At 47.5% G+C, this 20,097-nt stretch overlaps 1 long non-coding RNA gene across 4 annotated transcripts in view; it reads right to left on the reverse strand.

Annotated features, from left to right (window-relative positions):
• LOC112578850 overlaps window positions 1–20,097 on the reverse strand; it is a 128,258-nt gene that overhangs the window by 88,558 nt on the left and 19,603 nt on the right. For all 4 annotated transcript variants that reach the window (XR_006544648.2, XR_003103294.3, XR_003103292.3 and 1 more), the window contains exon 2: window positions 1,956–2,117. This is a non-coding gene — a long non-coding RNA (uncharacterized LOC112578850). The remainder of the gene's footprint in view (window positions 1–1,955; window positions 2,118–20,097) is intronic.

Raw genomic sequence — 20,097 nt, forward strand, 5'->3', positions numbered from 1 at the left:
AGTTGTTGATGACAGGCAAGCCACTCATTTCTGTGTGGCTCAGCATTGCCTGGAAGACTTGATAGACATACTGATTCTGATCTCCCTGCCAGCCCTCCAGCAGAGATTTAAATCAGGTTTCCTTGGGTCTGTCTGAGGGGCACCATGGAGAACCATGTGATTGTTGCCATCTCAACATGGCACAGTGTCCCACTGGGTCTCTTCACCCTGTTTTCTAGATGTGATCCTGAGAATGTAGCCTTACGTCACTAAGTAGGAATAACAAGTGGCTTCATCCACCTTCTGTTCCATCTTCACCCCTCCTCTCTCTGATCACTAACACCTTCCTCCTCCTTTTGCCCTATTCAGGACATAGACATACACAGCCTGTCTAGCTGTTGCTTCCAAAAGGTCTGACCTTGAGAGTAAGCATGAACACATAATCGACTTCATGGGGCATAGGTCATTATGTCCTGACTTGCTTGCTACATTCTATTGCGAGCATAGGACTAGATACAGTGGGAATTTCACTCAAGTGCCTTGTTGATGGAGATGTCAGATGTCACACGGAACCCATGAAATCCTGCTGCTTCTCCATGGCCTAATACTTAACGTTATCTATGTAATAGAATACATTGGCAATTGGTAACTGGACAAATACATGTACATTTTTTTTTGGCTACTCCAGTGGTATGCAATATATTTCTAATTCTGATCATAACCCATTTTCAACCATTTTTCTAGAACTATAAAAATGAAAATCAATGACAGCAATGAGAAGATCATTTACTATGTAATTTTCTGTTGTGCCCACAATTTGAGTTATTTATGTTTAAAATGCATGCATGCATGCTAAGTCAACCCCATGGACTGTAGCCTGCCAAGTTCCTCTGTCCATGGGATTTCCCAGGCAAGAACACTGGATTGGGTTGCCATGCCCTCCTTCAGGGAATCTTCACAACCCAGAGATTGAACCTGTGTCTCCTGCATTGGCAGATGGATTCTTTACCACTCAGCCACCAGAGAAGCCCATGTTTAAAAATGACTTAGTTCAAAATAGGTCAACACTGTTCAAACACTTTATAAAGACCTAGAATTTCTTTTTTTAAATGTTCTGATTTTGTTTATTGAAAAGACAAAATTATAATCAATGAAATTTAAAGAGAAAATAATCTGCTATTTAAGCACTGCAGAAGATCGTCTTCTTTTCATTTCCTGTCTTTATTCATAGACTTGCAACTTAAGGAGGTTTGTTTTCTATTCTCATCTCAGCAAGTATGAATCTGAGAAAGGAGCCTAACTTTAAGAAGTAGGAATAAATGTCCATCTCATTCATGTCAAGGGGTGGTTATGGGAATCTGGGGATTCTACAGGTGAAAATGGTTTGTATGTTATAAAGTGCCTTAAATGCCAAAAGGATTGTCATTTTGATCAAAGTCTCTCATTTCACGATGGTGTTCTCCATCTCTTTAAAAAAGCTGTTGGCATCTGTTTTCAGAGGATGACAGATACAAGGTAAAATGAAGAAAGATGAAAGGATCTGCAAAGATTTCAGAGCATTTGACCCAAAGAGGAAAAACCTGAAAAGCTTCTTAATATCTTCAAGGATATAAAGTCCTATGATAGAGTGTGAGTGGAAACCAGCTGTTACCCATCTCTTTGGACGTCAAATAAAGAAGTTATGGGCTTCATTTTGAAGAGGCCATTTAAGTTTTCTTAAAATCAACTTCCTGACTGTAGGGATTTTTGCCAACTGGGAAGGGATGGTGTAGCACGAGCCTCCTGCCTTGTGTCTTGAAGAATGTTATGTTCATCTACTGCCATGCACAAAATACCCTAAAACCTCATGGTGTGAAACAAGCAAGCACAGTTTTATGATGCTTTTGGCTTCTGTGGGTCAGGGATTCAGACAGGGCGTAGAGTGGTTTGGGTCTGCTCTACTGTGGGGAAGATTCAGAAGTCTGGAAGGAACTTACATGATCCTGGGACCCTCAGCTGGTGTCTTCAGTCACATGTCTGATGTCTAGGGCCAGGTTGTGCGTCTCTCTCAAGGTCCAGCTGAGATGTCTTCAGGTGGTCACTGCATCGGCTTCTCCAACATGGCAGCCTCAGGGTGGCTGGACATCTCACATGTGGCTCTAGGAACAAAGGCAAAAGCTGCTTGGCTTTGAAATCACATGTGTCATTTCTGCTTAACTAGGACTGTGGAAACAGTCAGAATCCCATCCAGATTCAAGGGGAGGGAGCACTGATGTTACTTCTCAATGGAGGACTGTCAAAGAATTTGTAGCCATGTTTGAAAACCATCATAAAGAACTGACTGTAATCCGTTTTTTCACTCCACCTATCAGTGTTTCTTAAGCCCAGACACCAGGCTGGGATAACTAAGAATTCAACACATCCTGGCCAACCTGAAGGAGTCCCTGGGCCAATGGCGGTGGAGTAAACTTGGGGAGGGAACCTGGTGAAGCCCACTCAGGTTTTCTACCACGAAGACCCTCCTCTCTAGGACTGAATGCTCTAGGGGAAAATTCCTGGTCCTTGTGAATCCAACTAAGCTACGAGTAGTTTTTCAATTTGTTTTTATTTCTAGCCTTTGGCTTGTGCTTTCTGGATTCCACAATCCAGGGAACTCGAATCTTTGGCAGCGAGTCCCATTCTAAATGTAAACAGATGGAGAAAGTGCCAGCCTGGCCCTGCAGAATGCATTCTAAAGCAGTAACATGCTGACACTGTTTGGGCAAATGAAGCTGCATTAAACAACTCTGTTTGCTGAGCCCTTTCCCAGAGGACCCAGAAGTTTCACATTGGCGAGGGGCACAGCTAATGCCTCTCTCAGGGTTCCCCCCGGGAAGGGCTCCATCTCAGCTCGGTAGACATTTGTACAGCAAATGAGAGCCTTGTTGGTGAGCTTTCGGGGGAATATACCAGATTAGGCAGAGTGACTTTTAACTATTTCTTTTATGTTCTCCAGCTTTTCTCAGGGCAGAGAATACAACAAAGCCACCTCCAACCCGACTCCTGTTGCCACCACTTAAAATAACTTCATGACTGACATGGGCCCCACTGGCTCAGAATCAGATTTCGATTTGTTCTATCTCTTCCCCATCCTGCCTTCTTGCCACAGGGAGGAGCTGGACAAACTCAGTTTACCTTTCAGCCCAGTATCAGGGCTTCTGGTTTTTGCTTTCCTCAGTCAGGACAGGAAGAGGTTAACACTCCATTGCTGGGGTTGAGAGGTGTCTGTCCAGAGTATCACTTACCCTCAAATCTCTCCCTCTGGCTGAATAAAATGTTCACCACTAACTTATGTGCTGTCCCCATAGTCTTGTGGCACAGTTAGCCTATGGGATGTTCAGTAAAGGTCAAATGTCCCCTGGTTACATGGATTAACTCAAGAAAGCAGTGGCTGTAATAATCAACATGTCCTGGGCATGTAGGATGTGCTTGGCTGACCTCTTTTCTTGCAACATCTCATAAAATCTCTGCTATATGAGTGACAACTTGGATCAGTCACTATTGTTATCCTTGCTTCCTAGATAAGGGCTCAGAGGGTTACATAGCTTGTCCCAGGTTCCTTGGATATATTTTAAGAGCAAGGATTTGAACCCAAGTCTGCTTTACTCCAAAACTCTTGTTTTGAACCACTGCACAGCAATTAAGTACACAGTTGGCAAAGTGCAGGAGTTCAAGAGTTTGGGATACCTGACAGGTATGTTTTGATGGTGTTGGCTAGGGGAGGATAGAGAGGTGTTCTTTCTCAGGGAAAACACTTGGGATGCTAGGAAGATGCAAAAATAGAACATGGAGGATGCTGAGCATAAACCCACACATTCAGGGTTTATTGAACACCTACTATGTGTTGACATATAGTGAAGTCAGGAGTAATGTACAAAGACCAGCAGGAGTTACTTATGAAAGGCAGGAGGAAGACTCAAGAACCGCAATGTGGGTGCTGTGGGTGCTTTCTCTTGTGGAAGAACCCACCACCCTGGGGTCAGCCAAGTGGCTTAGTGATCCCAGCCCTCGTGGTTCAACAGCCACACCCCCAGTTGCCCTGACTCAGTCCCTGGAGTCACAGAGTATGTATGTGTATGTGTACCAAGTCGCTTCAGTCATGCCCAACTCTTTTGCAACCCAATGGATTGTAGCCCACCATGTCCCTGAGATTCTCCAGGCAAGAATACTGGAGTGGGTTGTCATGCCCTTCTCCAGGGGATCTTCCTGACCCAAAGATGGAACTCAAGTCTCTTGTGTCTCCTGCATTGGCAGGTGGGTTCTTTAGGAAGTCACAGAAGATGTCTGTAGTGTTTGTGTGTAGCAGGTGTACAAAATAAGAAGCGAAATCAGGACCCAGAGCCCCAGGGACAGCGATCTGCAGAGTGGCCTGGAAACCCTCAAGAGCCCCCAGTGGGAGCAGCAGGAGCTTCGCTGCAGACCCAGTGGACAAGGAGCAGCTGGCCCCTGGGGATGCTGTCATCCTGGGCTCATCCCTGATGGACAGGAAGTACTTCCCTCCAGTGAGTGCTCAGTGCTACTGAAAGAATCGATGGGAGCCAGGGGAGTGGAGGGGCCAGAGGAATCATACATATTTTATGCTGTGGAATCAAATGGGATAGGCAAAGCAATTTCTTTTTCAAATGGAAGTGGCGGAGACTCGATTTCATTTAAGATTAATAGGTGCACTGCCCAGTCATCAGAGCTTGGAGACAAAGTAAGATGAACAGGCAAGATGCTGAGCCCCAAAAATGGAGCTGGGATATTCAGGGCTGCGGAGGAACATTTGGCATAAATATCACAATCCAGGTGGTGGCCTAATGGGCAGGCACCTCTTCCTTCATATCATTCGTTCCTGCAAAGTGTGGAGAAGCTGGGACATTATTTTCAAAGTACCAGGAAGATTCTGGTAACGCTGATGAAGTTACTTCTAGTACATGAAAAATGATGCTCCAATACAGTCTCTGTCCTGATAAAGTCTGGCTGGAACAACAAAACTCAGGGCTGAGGGGTGCCCGCCCATGGGTGGAGGAAGCGTGTGCGGTGGCCTCTTTCTTTCCCTGCCCTCGCAGGGGCCACCCACCTGAATCATTCCAGAGCACTGAGCATCTAGGTTGTCTGCAGAGATGGGTAGGGACAGATACCTCACTTCCTTTGGGAATTTCCTTTCATGCTTAATAGCCTCTGAAGGCAAATGGAAGGTGATTTTCCAGGCCATTCCCTTTGCTTGATCTATTTCTAAACACTGTGTCTCTGACTCCACTTCCTGCTTGTTCTATGAAAGGAGAGCATGGCGGAGCTTCCTTTAGCCAAGCCCACTTTCTCTCTTTTTGAGATCTGACACATCCTTAGAAGTCAGTTCAGAATTTACAGTGGGGGCAAGAGTGGGATCAGTGCATCTTTTGTGAAAGGGAGGCAGATAGGGTGTAGTGACCAGCAGGGCCTTCCCTGCGTACAAGACAGGTGTCCAGGAAACACGCCCATTCTGCTCACCCTTTCTTCCCACCAACTAGCCACCAATCTGGGTTGTCGCATCCTCCGTGTGGCTCCTGCCCTGGGCGGCAGGAGGAACAGAAGATAAGCTCCTGTTTCCTGCCTGCCAGGCGCGTGCAGACTTCCTGTTCTGTCTCTTGCCCTCGTTTTAACCCGTGCCCAGATCTCTGATGTACTTCAGCCCAGAGGGGAGCTGGGCTGTCAACACAGCTCCCTGAAGCCCCAGAGAGAAGAGACATCAATCAGGGGACCCTCTACATTAGGACAGCATGGCCTATTTGGGAGTCACTTAGGGCTTCCCTGGTGGCTCAGACAGTAAAGATCTGCCTGCAGTGCAGGAAACTGGGCTTCAGTGCCTGGATCAGGAAGATCCCCTGGAGAAGGAAATGGCAACCCACTCCAGAATTCCTCTGTCCTGGGGAATCCTATGGACAGAGGAGCCTGGCAGGCTATCATCCACGGGTCCGCAAAGAGGTGGATACAACTGAATGACTAACTACTAGGAAAAACAATTAATAAGCGAAGCAATACCGAATATGTCCTTGCAGGGCCCTCTGCATCACGATGCCCACCCAGAGGACTTCCCTTTTGCAATCAGGTACATGTGAACCTCAAGTCTCTCAGGCCTGCAGAAGTGCTGCTGTGACTCCAAAGGGTGGGGGGCAGCGTGATGCCAGAGGCTCTGCTGCTTCTGCTGCTTCTGCTGCTTCATGCTGCCTGCAGGTCCTGGAGGCCCCTCATCCGTCACCCACGGGGGTCCTCCACTAGTGCTGCCAGCCCTCTCTCATAAAGCTCAGGATGGGCCTACCATTCCTTCAGGTCTGTTCAGGCCAAAAAACCTTCACCACCTGCCACTCAACTGAAAAACATATGAAACAAAACACTGTCCTTTCCCTCTAAAAACCGCACTCAGTCCCAGGAAGTCACAGACGTGTGGGGCCAGGGTGTTGGAGAAGATGATGTCACTGCCCTCCCAGCTGCCTTGTTGACCAGGATCAACAACCCCCTGCTTTGCCGGCTCAGGGCTCCTCTACCCAGGGGGCCCTGTGGGCATTTGTGACACACGTGTCCATGAGAGGGTGTGTGTGGTTGCAGGGAGGGCTGGGCCCCATGCAGTCCTGGCTGTGGTAGCGGACATGGATCAGAGGCGTTCAGTCATTTATAAAACCAGCCCCGCACTTTTCTTGCAGGAGGTACCGTGCACACAGGCCTGGGGCGGGGTGGCACTCAGTTCCTGGTGTTTCCATTCCTGCAGGGGCAGCACCAAGGTCCCTGCTTCCCGGGGGTCCTGAGCTACCTCCCACGGTGCTTGTTCCCACAGGTGGTCAGCAGGCCACAGGCCACTGCCAGGGACATGAAAACATCTCCTCTCCCAACACATCATCTTCTCCTTCTGTCCCTCTGTCTCCATTCTTCCCCTTTTCTCTTCCTTCCCCTACCCACTCAATTTCCCCCTCACCCCTTACCCAGTCCTTTGGAACCAAGAGAACTGGCAAGCCACCAACTCTTTATGACCTTGGAAGAGGCCTTCGCCCCCTTGGGATTCGTGTCTTTGTGAGTAGAAGCAGGAAGCTGGAACATGGCTTGGGAACAGAACCTCGGACTGATCTTGTTGACGTGTTGACCCAAGGCCCAACTGTCCTTCCAGCCCACATGGGGTTGCGGCTGGGGGCCCCCACGAACCCCGGGCTCCATTCACCAAGCTGTCCAACCACTAAAATCAGCTCTAATTGTATTTTCCTTTTTCTCTCTTGCTCACAGAAGGAATGCAGTGGCTAATCCAAGCTGCTGAGGCAGTGTTTTCTCTTTGTCACAACCACACTGTGCAGCAACCACTTTGAGGTACATCTCGGCCAGTGCTGGGGTGACTTGGCTCAACTCTGCGCTTTACCTCGGCTTCCGAACAAAGCCAAACAGGAGCCATGAAAGGGCTACGGGGCCAATGAAGTAACGTCTGAAAATGTTTGTGGGATCTTTGAGTTTCTCAGAGTAATTTTCTTTCTCATTCCAGAAGGACACTGTCTCTTTAAAAAAAAAAAAGAAAGAAACAAGGCCATCTGAGCGGTGAATTTAAATGAGCTGTGCACAATAATTTCATCTTCATTCTGTAGTTGAATCCACAATCCTGGGCAGGGCCTAAATGTAACTACTTCAATTATTTATCAGAAAAGTTGTTTTTCTCAACTCCACCCGGATGTTGAAATGGTTTTCTAATACAGTTTTAAAAATATGCTCCAGTTCATGACCTCAACTTCCGGGAATCATTGCGTTCCCATCAGTGGACCACATCAAATCAGTTGGCTCCAAAAAGCACGGGTGATTCAAAAAGCCTGACTCAGCCTGGCCTTAGAGGACCCTCCTGCGGATGCAGGTCTGAGCTCAAATTCTTCAACCCTGGGCAAGTTTTAGCAGAGTAGAGTTGGGACGATGGTGATGTTCTCATGATTAATCTCCCGCACAAAAGATTGAACAGGGAATTAATGTGGATTTCTTAGAAGCTGTTGAAACTTAAGAGCCTTGGTTTTAGTAAGAATTTCAGATGCAAGACCTGCCAGGGACATTTGCCATCAGGATTATGACCTAATTGTATTGATTATCCTTTATTGTCCACAAGAGTCTGGTAGATGCCACCAGTGAACTTTCCAAATTGTCTGTAGGCCTCCAGTGAATTTGTTCCAGTGAAATAAGTGGGCTCCTGGGAATGCCTCCCTCAGGATATGAAGGACGAGAGGATGCTGGAACCTCACTAGGCAAAGCCTCGTCAGCAGGCTTCAGGATCCAGAACTAGTGTTAGAGATTTTTGGAACTGAGGCCTCCGTTCAAGCAGTATGATAATATTGAGCTCCATGAGATTGCCAATATTCAACTGTTTTTTTAAAACTAGATTTTATTTATTTATAATTTTTATTTTTGGATGTGCTAGGTCTTCATTACTGCTCTGGCTTTTCTCTAGTTGTGGCAAGTGGGGGCTACTCTCTAGTTGCAATATGCGAACTTCTCATTGCAGAGACCTCCCTTGTTGGAGAGCTCAGGCTCTAGGGCACATGGACTTCAATAGTTGCTGCTCCCGAGCTCCAGAACACAGACTCAATAGTTTTGGTGCACAGGCTTAGTTGCTCCATGGCACGTGGGATCTTCCTGGACCAGGGATCAAACCCAAATCTGCAATGCCAAGCAGATTCTCTACCACCTAGTCACCAGCGAACCCCCTCAACCATGTTTTAACCTGTAAAAATGGCTGTTTCATGTGGTTTGACCTAATGTATATACTTGATACTTGATAGTGACCTTTTTCTTTCATGGAGGCAGAAAGCCCCTTTGTCGCACTTAGAATGAAATCCTACTCATGCTCAAAGGTCCGTAAAGCACCTCAACCCCAGTGAACTTAGTCCTATTAATTCCCCTCATGGTTTCTCACCACCCCTGTCAGAGCTAATCCCTCCATCTGCTGACAGTTGACTAGCAGTTCTTGTGAAATATACACCTTTAACTATAGCTATTTGTATTCATGAACGCCCATTAAAATTACAAATTCTTTGAGGATGTGGTCTATCACACACATCTTTGCATCTCCTAGATGCCTTTCCACATAGTAGGCACTATTAATTATTTATTGGTTGGCTACCTAGATCTTGATGCTTTTACTAATGTAGCAAAAATTGATTACCACCAGTCAGCTGTTTCAGAATTTATAACAGGCCTTAAGTTTTTGCTTCATGGAACAAAAATGATTATAGTTTTTTTAGATTAGGATTAAGAAGGTTGTTGCCTTTTCAGTCTCATGTAGCATATAGCATTTTCACAGTGTGCTTTGCGTTCACATTTTCCTTTGTGTTGATGTGATTCAGGAAATACTAAGAGCTGATGGGCTTCCCTGGTGGGTCAGTGGTAAAGAATCCACCTGACAATGCAGGAGATGCAAGTTCAATCCCTGAGTTGGGAAGGTCAAGAAAATACTGAGGAGGGAGGTCAAGAATACTGGAGGCAACTGGCTCCAGTATTCTTGCCTGGGAAATCCTATGGACAGAGGAGTTTGGCTACAGTTTATGGGATCATAAGAGTCAGACGCAACAGTGACTAAGCTACTATAACAACAAGAGCTGTTTCTTTTCCCAGTTCTTCTATGTGCCCTCAGGTAAGGGGCTCCACAGGGGCACAGAGGGTGTCACAACTACCGAAACACATGGAACTGCATCACGTGCCTGACCACAGCACATGACCAGAAGCCAAGGACTGGGAGCTTCCAGGGCAACACGCCTCTGGTGGAGCTTGGCATCACTCCATCCTCCCTCCGACCCCATCGTACCCACCTGCTCCCCGCCGTGGGCTGCTTCTCCATGAATGGCCTGATGTTCTTCAGATGCCGAAGCCAGAAGTCTTTGAGGCCAATGCACCCTCCCGCCCATCACCTCAATGACCCCCGCATCTCACTGGTCATCTCTCTGTTCTTCCGTTCTGTCTCCCTCTGCTGCCCAGGTGCCAAGGTAACACCCTTCATTCCTGGCTCTCCTGCTGCCTCTCTTCCCTCCTGAGACTCCTCCACCAGGGTGAGCTCCATAAGCTGCGCTTCTGATCGTGTTGTTCCTCTGCTTCAAATCCTTCCTGCACGTCTCACTTGCAAGTCACACCCTTCCATCCAGTCGGCCTTCCTCTCTGGATTCCTAGTCCACCGCCCTCCCTCTGAACTGCTCGGAGTTCCTGTCTCCTCTTGAGTTTTAAGTTTCCAGCTCCCTCTGAATGGTCAGCTCACACCCTCCTCACAGCCAAATCCTACTGAACTGTGAGATTCAACTCAGGGTCTCTTTTACCATTCCCTCCACCAGGCTGGCCCGTGTGCCTCCACGGATCCTACAGCACCAAGCTCACCTCCAGCAGAGAAAGTGGATCCGTCAGTGCAGAAGCAGCTCGCCTTAGCTGTGACAGTGTGTTTCCTTTGCTTTGCTTACTTGATGTTATGTGATGCACAGATTTTTATTCTGGGTCTCCTTTCTTGGTCAGGACAGTGACTAATGGTAAAGACCCAGCTCTGGTTCTTGATGGGCTAATCCTAGCCTTGAGTATTTCTCTACTTGGCCTGTTATAGTGGGCATGAATTTATAGGTGACAGGCAGACACAGAGCCTTTTAGCTAATTACAAAGAGAACGCCCCACACGGCAGCCATCCTGCCCCCTTGGAAACAAAAGCGGAGAAAGATGATTTGCTGGTGATTGAAGGTACATCTCCTGAGGTTTCAGAGTTGGGATTTAGTGACTGCCTGAGGAAAGGAATAAACTCCCCCATCGTCAGACAAAACTCAGGTCTGGCTATGACCAAGGGGCAAAGCCGCCCATCTTTATTGGATGACAAGTCTTTATCACAAATGATGAACAGGAGGCAAAATCTCACTTTCCCAGGATATCAAATTTGTCATAGGCCTATGCTGTGTTCAGGGTGGTCATCTCCTTCCTACTGGAGGATGTGGGGATAGGCAACCTTCAAGACCTACCTGGTTGAGGCCTGAACCCTAAACAAGGTATTGAGAACCCAAACCTGGGGATGGTGCCTGAAATCTGGCAGCATCTGTGACTCACGCAGGCTTAGTCATTTCAAGTTGAAGCTGTGCCAGTTCACCACCCAGTAATATTTTCCACTCAATGATCACAGATAAACAAGAGATAACCAGTCATCTCTAGATTGTGCTCAGAGCTCCAGCTCTGAGGCCCAGGCAGCTCAGAGGATCTGGAGGTGGCAAAGCAGCAGGCCTTTCCCCTCCAGCCTATCTGCTGGCTTACACCCTCCCCCAACCCTGCCCCAGAAGGAGTCGACAGTTGGTGTAGCTGCTCAGCTTTGAGTTGAAATTGGGGGCTTTTACATATACAGTAGGTTTCAGAGTTTAAAGAATATTACATAATTGAAATAATATTAAAAAAAAAAGCTGACTTTGCTTTACTGGTTGAAACTACAATTAGAAGCCAGCAGTCAACAGTGATGGGCTTCCTGAGCGGCACTAGTGGTAAAAACCCTCCTGCTAACGCAGGAGATATAAAGAGATGTGGGTTCAATCCCTAGGTCGAGAAGATCCCCTGGAGGAGGGCATGGCAACCCACTGCGGTATTCTTGCCTGGAGAATCCCCATGCACAGAGGAGCCCGGGGGGCTACAGTCCATAGCGTCACAAAGAGTCACACACGACTGAGCGAGCAAGCTATTCAACAGTGATGGAATCTCTGAAACAATGGGAAGAGCCCCTCACATTGAAAGTAGTTCACAGCAGACATGGGAGGTATAGCCTAGACAGGCCAGGGCTCTCAGAGGCTGCTGTGTCCAGAGGAGGCAGCAGCCAGGTGGGGCTTTGAGGGTCCCAGGTAATACAGGGCACAGCCCCTGTGAGGACTGTTCATGCTGCAAATTCAACCATCCATGAGGGAGCAGCCTGGAAGGGCAGGGGTGTTCTTGCTGCTAATTGGTTTAGTCTCAGCTCGAGTCCAGCCTCCCTTGGCAGACACAACTGTTACTATCCAAAGAGACCGAAACTCATCAAAGCTATTTGCGTCTACGTGCCAAGCCACAGAGATGATGCAGTCATGAGCATAGACTTGCGGCTGAACGAGTGTGTGCCACAAACTCCTCCACATGAGAGGGGGTCATGTAGTATAGCAGGATGCAAGTGTTTTGAAGCGAAAACCTGTGAATATAAGATGACGATGCGACATGACAGGAGACAGGTGTGCTCCGCAGGCAGGCTCTCTCCATGGAAACTGCAGGGCGGGCATGCTGAACTTAGTGAGATGCAGCAAGCTCCCAGACTCATTTCAACCCAAGCAGACACAACCTTCCATGACTTCCATTAAACAATTTATTAAAAATTTAAAATAAGAATGCCTATCTATTATATTTCCTTTTGTTGGAAGATGCACTGAAGTGACCAAGGGGCTGTGTGTGTGTGGGCCAGGGAAGATCGGGGATAGACAGTGACAGGTAAGGGAAGGAATACACAGCTTAATTAGCAACCAATGATGGAAATCCAACTATGCTCTGATTTTATCCTTTTGGGGGTTATTGTTTATATTCATACATGATTCAAATAAAAACCCTGGAGATGGCTATTCCTAGTATCCTCTTTGTAGATACGGGACTACTGAGGGAAGCTATGTGAATCCCCCTACGTCACACACTAGGAAAGACAGATCTCAAAGCACAGTCCCAGGCTTCAAACCCAAAGCTCTGTTCTCCGAAATATGCTCTTTCTTCAGAAAATCATATAGATCATGGGGACAAGATTTCCCCAAGATTATTTGGTTTCCCATGTGCATGCTATTGCCTCACGGTCTGTAGGGTAGAATGCTGGTTCCCATACAATGTGAATCCTACTGTCTGGGAGAAGTTGTGAACAGAACTTGGGGACAGGTTGCAGGCTCCTGGGCCACTGGGTGGGGGGTGAGTAAAAAACCCATAGATGTCAATATTGTCATACGCATTGTATCAGCTGTGCTTGATAAGCATTTGCTGTGGGCCAGACCCTTAGACCCTTAGTAAACTCCGGGAGTTGGTGATGGACAGGGAGGCCTGACGTGCTGCGGTCCATGGGGTCACAAAGTGTCAGACACGACTGAGTAACTGAACTGAACTGAACTGAGACCCTTAGACAGGCTTCCCAGATGGTGCTAGTGGTAAAGAACTGATCTGCCAGTGCAGGAGAGATAAGAGACACAGGTTCAATCCCTGGGTCAGGAAGATTCCCTGGAGAAGGAAATAGCAACCCACCCCTTGCCTGGAAAATCCCATGGACAGAGGGGCCTAGTGAGCTATAGTCCATAGGGTTGCAAAGAGTTGGACGTGACTGAAGCAACTTTGTACACATGCACGCAGACCCTTAGACATAAGCACTCATGAAATGGTGGCCACAGCCGGTGAGCACTCATAGACACAGTCCTGGGCTCCGCAAAGCCCCACTCTTATCAGGAAGACCAGCAAGGGAGCCTGGGCTGCTCCCCCACCCAGCCCTCAACCCGTTCCTCACTGAGAATCTCTGGGTGTTATTTAGACACCAGGAATCATCCTGATATTCACTCAGGGTTGGTGGGGGGAGTCTTCTGAGAGAACACAGAACATGGTTCTCTCTATAGAGCAAAGGCAAGGGTCAGCTTGCCCACCCAGAATGGAGGAGAAAAGGGTGCAGAGAGCCAGGGGAGTTGAGTCATTCATTCATTCATCTGATAAATATTTGTAAGGAGCCAGTGATGTGCCAGCCACTCTTCTGAGGGCTGGGACGATGGTGGTGCACAAAACAGATAAACAACCCCTGTTCTCTTGGAGATAATGGGCCTTGATCTCCTTGAATAGGCCCAGCCTGGTGGAAAGGCTGGGGGAGGGAGAGAGTGTCCTGTTTTCAGTGTAACGTTGAGGAACCCAGGGCTTTGGCACCTACAAGCCAGCAGACCCAAGGTGCAACTCAGGCCCTCCACTGTGTGCTGCTACACAAGGGGGCCAGCTGAAAGAGGGGTCCTGGGACCTTGGCAGAAACTGCAGAGATGTTGGCACCAAATGTTGTGACTGTAAGTTTGTTCCTTCTGTTATCTTTCTTTTCCTAATGAAAGTTTCTAGGGAGACACGGGTGACAAATGCACCCATCTTTGTCAACACTTTTGAGTACAGATATTCTATTGAGACCTATTGAGTAAAATTATTCACCTACCCAAATAACACAACTCCCTTAAAGAATTTAAGATATCTGAAAACAGTAATCAAATTTTTAAAGTAAGGCAAAGCAATGCCTAACCAAAAAAACCAACAGAAAGTTATGTGACCATTTTATATTATGCAAAATTGCAAATAAGAACCAGAATTTGACAAACACACAAGGAAAGGGCCTAGAGCTTAATCAGTGTATTATTTTTAGAACAAACTCTAAGATCAAACATGTCTATTTCAGGGGATTTTATATGTATGATATTTCAGATCAAGACTGAAATTTCTATATTAACCAAAAAAATCATCATCCTAAGGTAGAGGAGTGGAGCAGGGAATAAACTGGTACTTTCCAGCAATTTCTTTCTGCCAATTCTAAACTGGTTACAGGAAAGAATTGCAATTTGTGAGGTAAACTCAGCAACAGCTTGGTATTCAGAGGGAAGCTGAGATACACACATACCTACCCATGGTTACTTCCTTTCGAAGAGCAAGAAAACAAACCCCAAATGCTTGAAGTGGTAATAATGGTTGGTTTTATTCAGCTGATAACAAATTTGCCCCTTTACAGGCAGAAGATGCAAACCCAAGGCAGTGGTGTAGGACTTCCTTTCCCGTGATGGGCAGGTCCCTGGATTTCACTTCTCTGACAGTCACTCTTGACACCTGCTGGCTGATCACTCAGCCCCCCCATGAACTTCACTCCAGTCCAACGCATCTTCCGTGGTCACAGCCCTACCTCGTCATCCACAGCATGTTCTGCGGCCTGCATCTTAACCTCCCTGTCCCCTCCGTTCCTCCTCCTCTTCCTCCCAGTATTCCTTCTCTGTCTCTTCTGCAGATGCCCTGGCCTCTGGGAGCCTCCATCTGGTACCCTGCCCTCCATCCCTGGTCAGGAGAGTCCATCCTCATCCATCAGCTAAGCCTCTCTCGTCTCGCATTGTGGCTCTGTCTTTAGAACACCCTTTGCCTCTCTCAGGCTGGGCCCAATTCAGAGATCAAGGTCCATCATCTCCATGAGAAGAGGGATTGTTTCTCTGTTTTGTGCACCTCCATAGTCCCAGCACCCAGAAGAGTGGCTGGCACTTCCTGGGCCCTCCATAAGTATTTCTTGGATGAATGAATGAATGACTTAACTCCCCTGGTTCTCTGCACTCTTCTCTCCTCCCTTTTGGGTGGGTGAGCTGGTCCCTCTTGCTCCTCCCGCCATGTTCTGTGTTTACTCTAGGACTCCCTTTCCCTGAAGGACCATCAAGATGATCCTTGGTGTCTAAAGAATGCACAACCTGAGGGCCCAGCCCAGATATTCTCAGGGAGGAAGGGGCTGGGGGCCAGGCGTGGGAGCAGCCCAGGCTCCCCATTTGGTCTTTTTGATTAGAGTGGGGCCTCCTTGAGCCCAGAGTTTGTGTCTGTGAACCTTCACCTTCTCCAGCTGCAATCCCCGTTTTCTAAGTGCTTCTAAATGGAGTCCAGTTACCTGGATGAGTATTTGCCTCTGGGAAACACACTGCTAGAAGGCTCCTTCCTTTCCCGCATGACTTCAAGACCAATGCTTCTAGGGGAGAAGTGTACCAGCCAGGGTGTGGAGGCTCACATTTGAAACCTGGTTGTAACTTGATGGCATAAAGTCATCACCCAGCTGCATGTCTGGGTGGCACTAGGCCTGGATCATAATGCACTTCATCCCTGAGTTACCTTCCTCTTATCTGATTTGCTAGGGAATCTGGATTTGTCAAAGTTCTCAGCCCCATCTGCTTCTGGCCAATGTTCCTACTTGTTCAGCAATCCAGAGAGTAGAAAACAGGACCTGGGTCTGCAGTAGCAGAGGGGGCAGCACTGGAGGTGGGTGGGCCACCTAGAAAGACCCCCTGCTCCATCCTTATGTGTTTTCTAGGCTGACCAGCACACCAGAAGTGAGGAATGGTCTTTCCTAGACTGGGGTCTCAGTGAGCTCACCCTCTGCTCCCAGCTCCACACAGAAGGAAAACACACCCAGTCCGGCTCCAGGACTAAGACAGAGAGTCTGGTCCACAGGGGTCACCTTTAGCAAGGACATTAACGGTCAGGAAATGGTGAAAAGAGGTTTTGAGGACTGACAAAGCCTTTAAAACCTCCAGATCTGTGAGGAGCTGGTGAAAGACGCAGGAGGCCAAGAGCTGGCGATTGGCTTTTGGCACCTCTGAGTCTCTCCAGTGAACACAGGCAGCAAAAGCCTTTATGTTTATCCGAGGTCAGCAGTGAGAAGGCAGCCAACAGGGAGAGAGCAGCCCGTGGAGGAGGCGGGAGTGGGAGAGGGGAGAGGACTTGGAAAGGAAGCAGGAGGAGCCCGGCAGAGACTGACAAAACCCAGGCAAGTCTGCTCCCAGGGGCTGAGGCTCTGGAAAACAAATTTGGAAACATTATCCCACAAGATCTCCATTGAAGACATTAAGCCTAGAGGCCCTAAGAGACCCACTGAAGAGAGGAGGCCGGAGCCGGGATCTCAGAGGCTCAGCCATTCTGTGAAATCAAAACAGCTTGAGCCAAAACAGCTCGTGAAGAGATAAGGGATTAAACCAAGATTGGAACCATTTTAGATGAGAGAATCTCTAACATTCTTGAGGTTCCCATAGGAAGAGGTTTGCTCAACTTAGCAATGAGCTGTGAAAAGCAGAATTCCACTCCGGGGGTCCCTGCTGAAGCATGAAAAAACAAAAATTCTCCCACAGGCCATGTGATTGTGTGTATTCTCTTCCAGGGCTGGCAACACACAGTGAACCCCACATTCCTTTGTGATCGCACCCCAAAATATCATACTAGGGAGTTGTTAGGTCTGGGGATTCGAAATTCACTGATAAAGTGAGTTCTTACTGGAATTCAAAAAGCAAACAGGAACCAAGAGTATTTTTATTGCACTTTTCCATCTAAAGCTTTTTCATCTTGGTTTGGATTCCCAGTTGCTCCCTGGGCAGTTTTGAAAAAATAAAAATGAAACGGAGAAGGCTTCAGCAGCTATAAGTAATAGAGGTGAAGATACCATCGAGAAGGAAGCTGCAAGCGGTTGTGGGGCAGGTCCCTGGGTGCCTGGAGGATGCATGGGTCATGTCTCAGGTCAGGGGCACTGATGTTTTATGCTGAACATTCAAAAAGTTACCTCCTGGAAAACCACAGTTAATATCAAGACTCCCCAAGCATGGTATCAGGGACACAATCTGAGGTCCCCAACAGAATTTCTCCAATTTTTCCAGATGTGTTTCAGGTGAGGAAGTGAATTTTAATACTAGGCAGAGAGTCAGGTCTTTGGGGGTCTCTCAGAATCCCAAAATGCTGAGAGGCCCATCCTCCTTCTCCTGTAGCACCGACTCCTGTTTGTACATAAACACCAGCCAGTATTCTCTACTTCTCTGTTCCCAAGTTGAGGGATGTTATAGGACATTGCATTGTTATCTGGGAGGGCTTGGTGGCCTACGAGTCTTCAGAACCAAGGAAGTAGGAAGACCGGTCAATACAGAGTGTAAGAAATGAGTGTTTGACTTGGATTCCTGAGCCTGTGGGGAGGGGTTGGACACTATGGGAGGGGGCAGGTGAGGCTCTGAACCCCTGATTTTCCTAGCCCTCTATCTGGCACCAAAGCCCATGGACATCTATCTGGAAGATAGATCTACCCAAAGATCTATCTCCTCCCCGCAAAATGAACTGTGACAAAGACATCAATATGGTTCATTCCTAAAGGGCCACATGTGACTTTCAGCTTCACCCACCCAAGGATGCCTCCAAAATGGAGCTTGAAAAGCCACTCTGCTGACCTGTGTGGGTTTCCTTCTATGGAGCACAGTGGTTCTTTCCCTCCGTATATGGGGCTGGTGCTGCCCTTGGTTGAGGAAGAGGAGTAGAAATGGCGATGTCCTGCCCTTCCCTTGTCTTCTGCCTAAACATCACCCAGGAAATTTGAAGTTTGTCAGTATTGCCCTTCTGATAATATACAGGATTCCTGCATTGTTGTGCAGATAACTGGACAGAAACCTAAGTGACAACACTCAGTGTTACTCAAATGGGAAAACAGAGGCGTGGAAGATTTGGGACAGCTTAGGAAAACTGAAATCAATGAGTTAGGATAATTGTAGATTAAACTCTTATGTCTTCATACAACAATTTATTTCTGTCTCCTGATCAGTTTGATGCAGGTACTTGAGTGATGTCACAGTGTGGAACTACCGCACAATTGTACTCATCTCACACGATAGTAAAGTTAATGCTCAAAATTCTCCAAGCCAGGCTTCAGCAATACGTGAACTGTGAACTTCCAGATGTTCAAGCTGGTTTTGGAAATGGCAGAGGAACCAGAGATCAAATTGCCAACATCCGCTGGATCACCGAAAAAGCAAGAGAGTTCCAGAAAAACATCTATTTCTGCTTTCTCGACTATGCCAAAGCCTTTGACTGTGTGGATCACAATAAACTGTGGAAAATTCTGAAAGAGATGGGAATACCAGACTACCTGACCTGCCTCTTGAGAAATCTGTATGCAGGTCAGGAAGCAACAATTAGAACTGGACATGGAACTACAGACTGGTTCCAAACAGGAAAAGGAGTATGTCAAGGCTGTATATTGTCACCCTGCTTATTTAACTTATATACAGAGTACATCATGAGAAACGCTGGACTGGAAGAAGCACAAGCTGGAATCAAGATTACCAGGAGAAATATCAATAACCTCAGATATGCGGATGACACCACCCTTATGGCAGAAAGTGAAGAGGAACTAAAAAGCCTCTTGATGTAAGTGAAAGAGGAGAGTGAAAAAGTTGGCTTATAGCTCAACATTCAGAAAACGAAGATCATGGCATCTGGTCCCATCACTTCATGGGAAATAGATGGGGAAACAATGGAAACAGTGTCAGACTTTATTTTTTTAGGCTCCAAAATCACTGCAGATGGTGAGTACAGCCATGACATTAAAAGATGCTTACTCCTTGGAAGGAAAGTTATGACCAACCTAGACAGCATATTCAAAAGCAGAGACATTACTTTGCCAACAAAGGACTGTCTAGTCAAGACTATGGTTTTTCCAGTAGTCATGTATGGATGTGAGAGTTGGACTGTGAAGAAGGCTGAGTGCCTAAGAACTGATGCTTTTGAACTGTGGTGTTGGAGAAGACTCTTGAGAGTCCCTTGGACTGCAAGGAGATCCAACCAGTCCAGCCTAAAGGAGATCAGCCCTGGGTGTTCATTGGAGGGACTGATGTTGAAGCTGAAACTCCAATACTTTGGCTACCTGATGCGAAGAGCTGACTCGTTTGAAAAGACCCTGATGCTGGGAAAGATTGAGGGCAGGAGGAGAAGGGGACGACAGAGGATGAGATGGTTGGATGGCATCACTGACTCAATGGACATGGGTTTGGGTGAACTCTGGGAGTTGGTGATGGACAGGGAGGCCTGGCATGCTGCAGTTCATGGGGTCGCAAAGAGTCGGACATGACTGAGCTACTGAACTGAACTGAACTGAACAGTGTGGCAGTCAGGACACCTGGCTCCTCCCACCTTGTGGTCCAGCTGTCTCCAGGGCCTTGGGCAGAGACAGCATATAGACAAGGCATCCCCGAGTTCTCAAATGCCCTGTATTGGAAATGACACACATCATCTCCACCTGTATTCCTGTTCCAGTTCTTTACTGATGTGCAGCAAATCACCCCAAACTTACTGGCTCACAACAGTGACAACATTCATTTTGAACTTGCAATTTGGACAGGGCTTGGTGGGGACAGCTTGTTTCTGCTCCGTGTGGTGTCTCCTGGGATGGCTTGGAGGCTGAGGGCCGCAGTTGTTGGCCACCTCACTTCCTCTGTTGCAGTGTAGCATCCATGGGTATGTCAGCTGATGCTGTAGCCAGAGCTTGTACACTTGAAATTTCTATGTGGCTGCCGGGCTGTCTGGTTCCTGGGTTCTCATGGTGAGTGTCTCAATAGGACAGGACAGAGGCTG

This window comes from Bubalus bubalis, chromosome 14, assembly GCF_019923935.1.
Source record: "Bubalus bubalis isolate 160015118507 breed Murrah chromosome 14, NDDB_SH_1, whole genome shotgun sequence".
Lineage (NCBI taxonomy): Eukaryota > Metazoa > Chordata > Mammalia > Artiodactyla > Bovidae > Bubalus > Bubalus bubalis.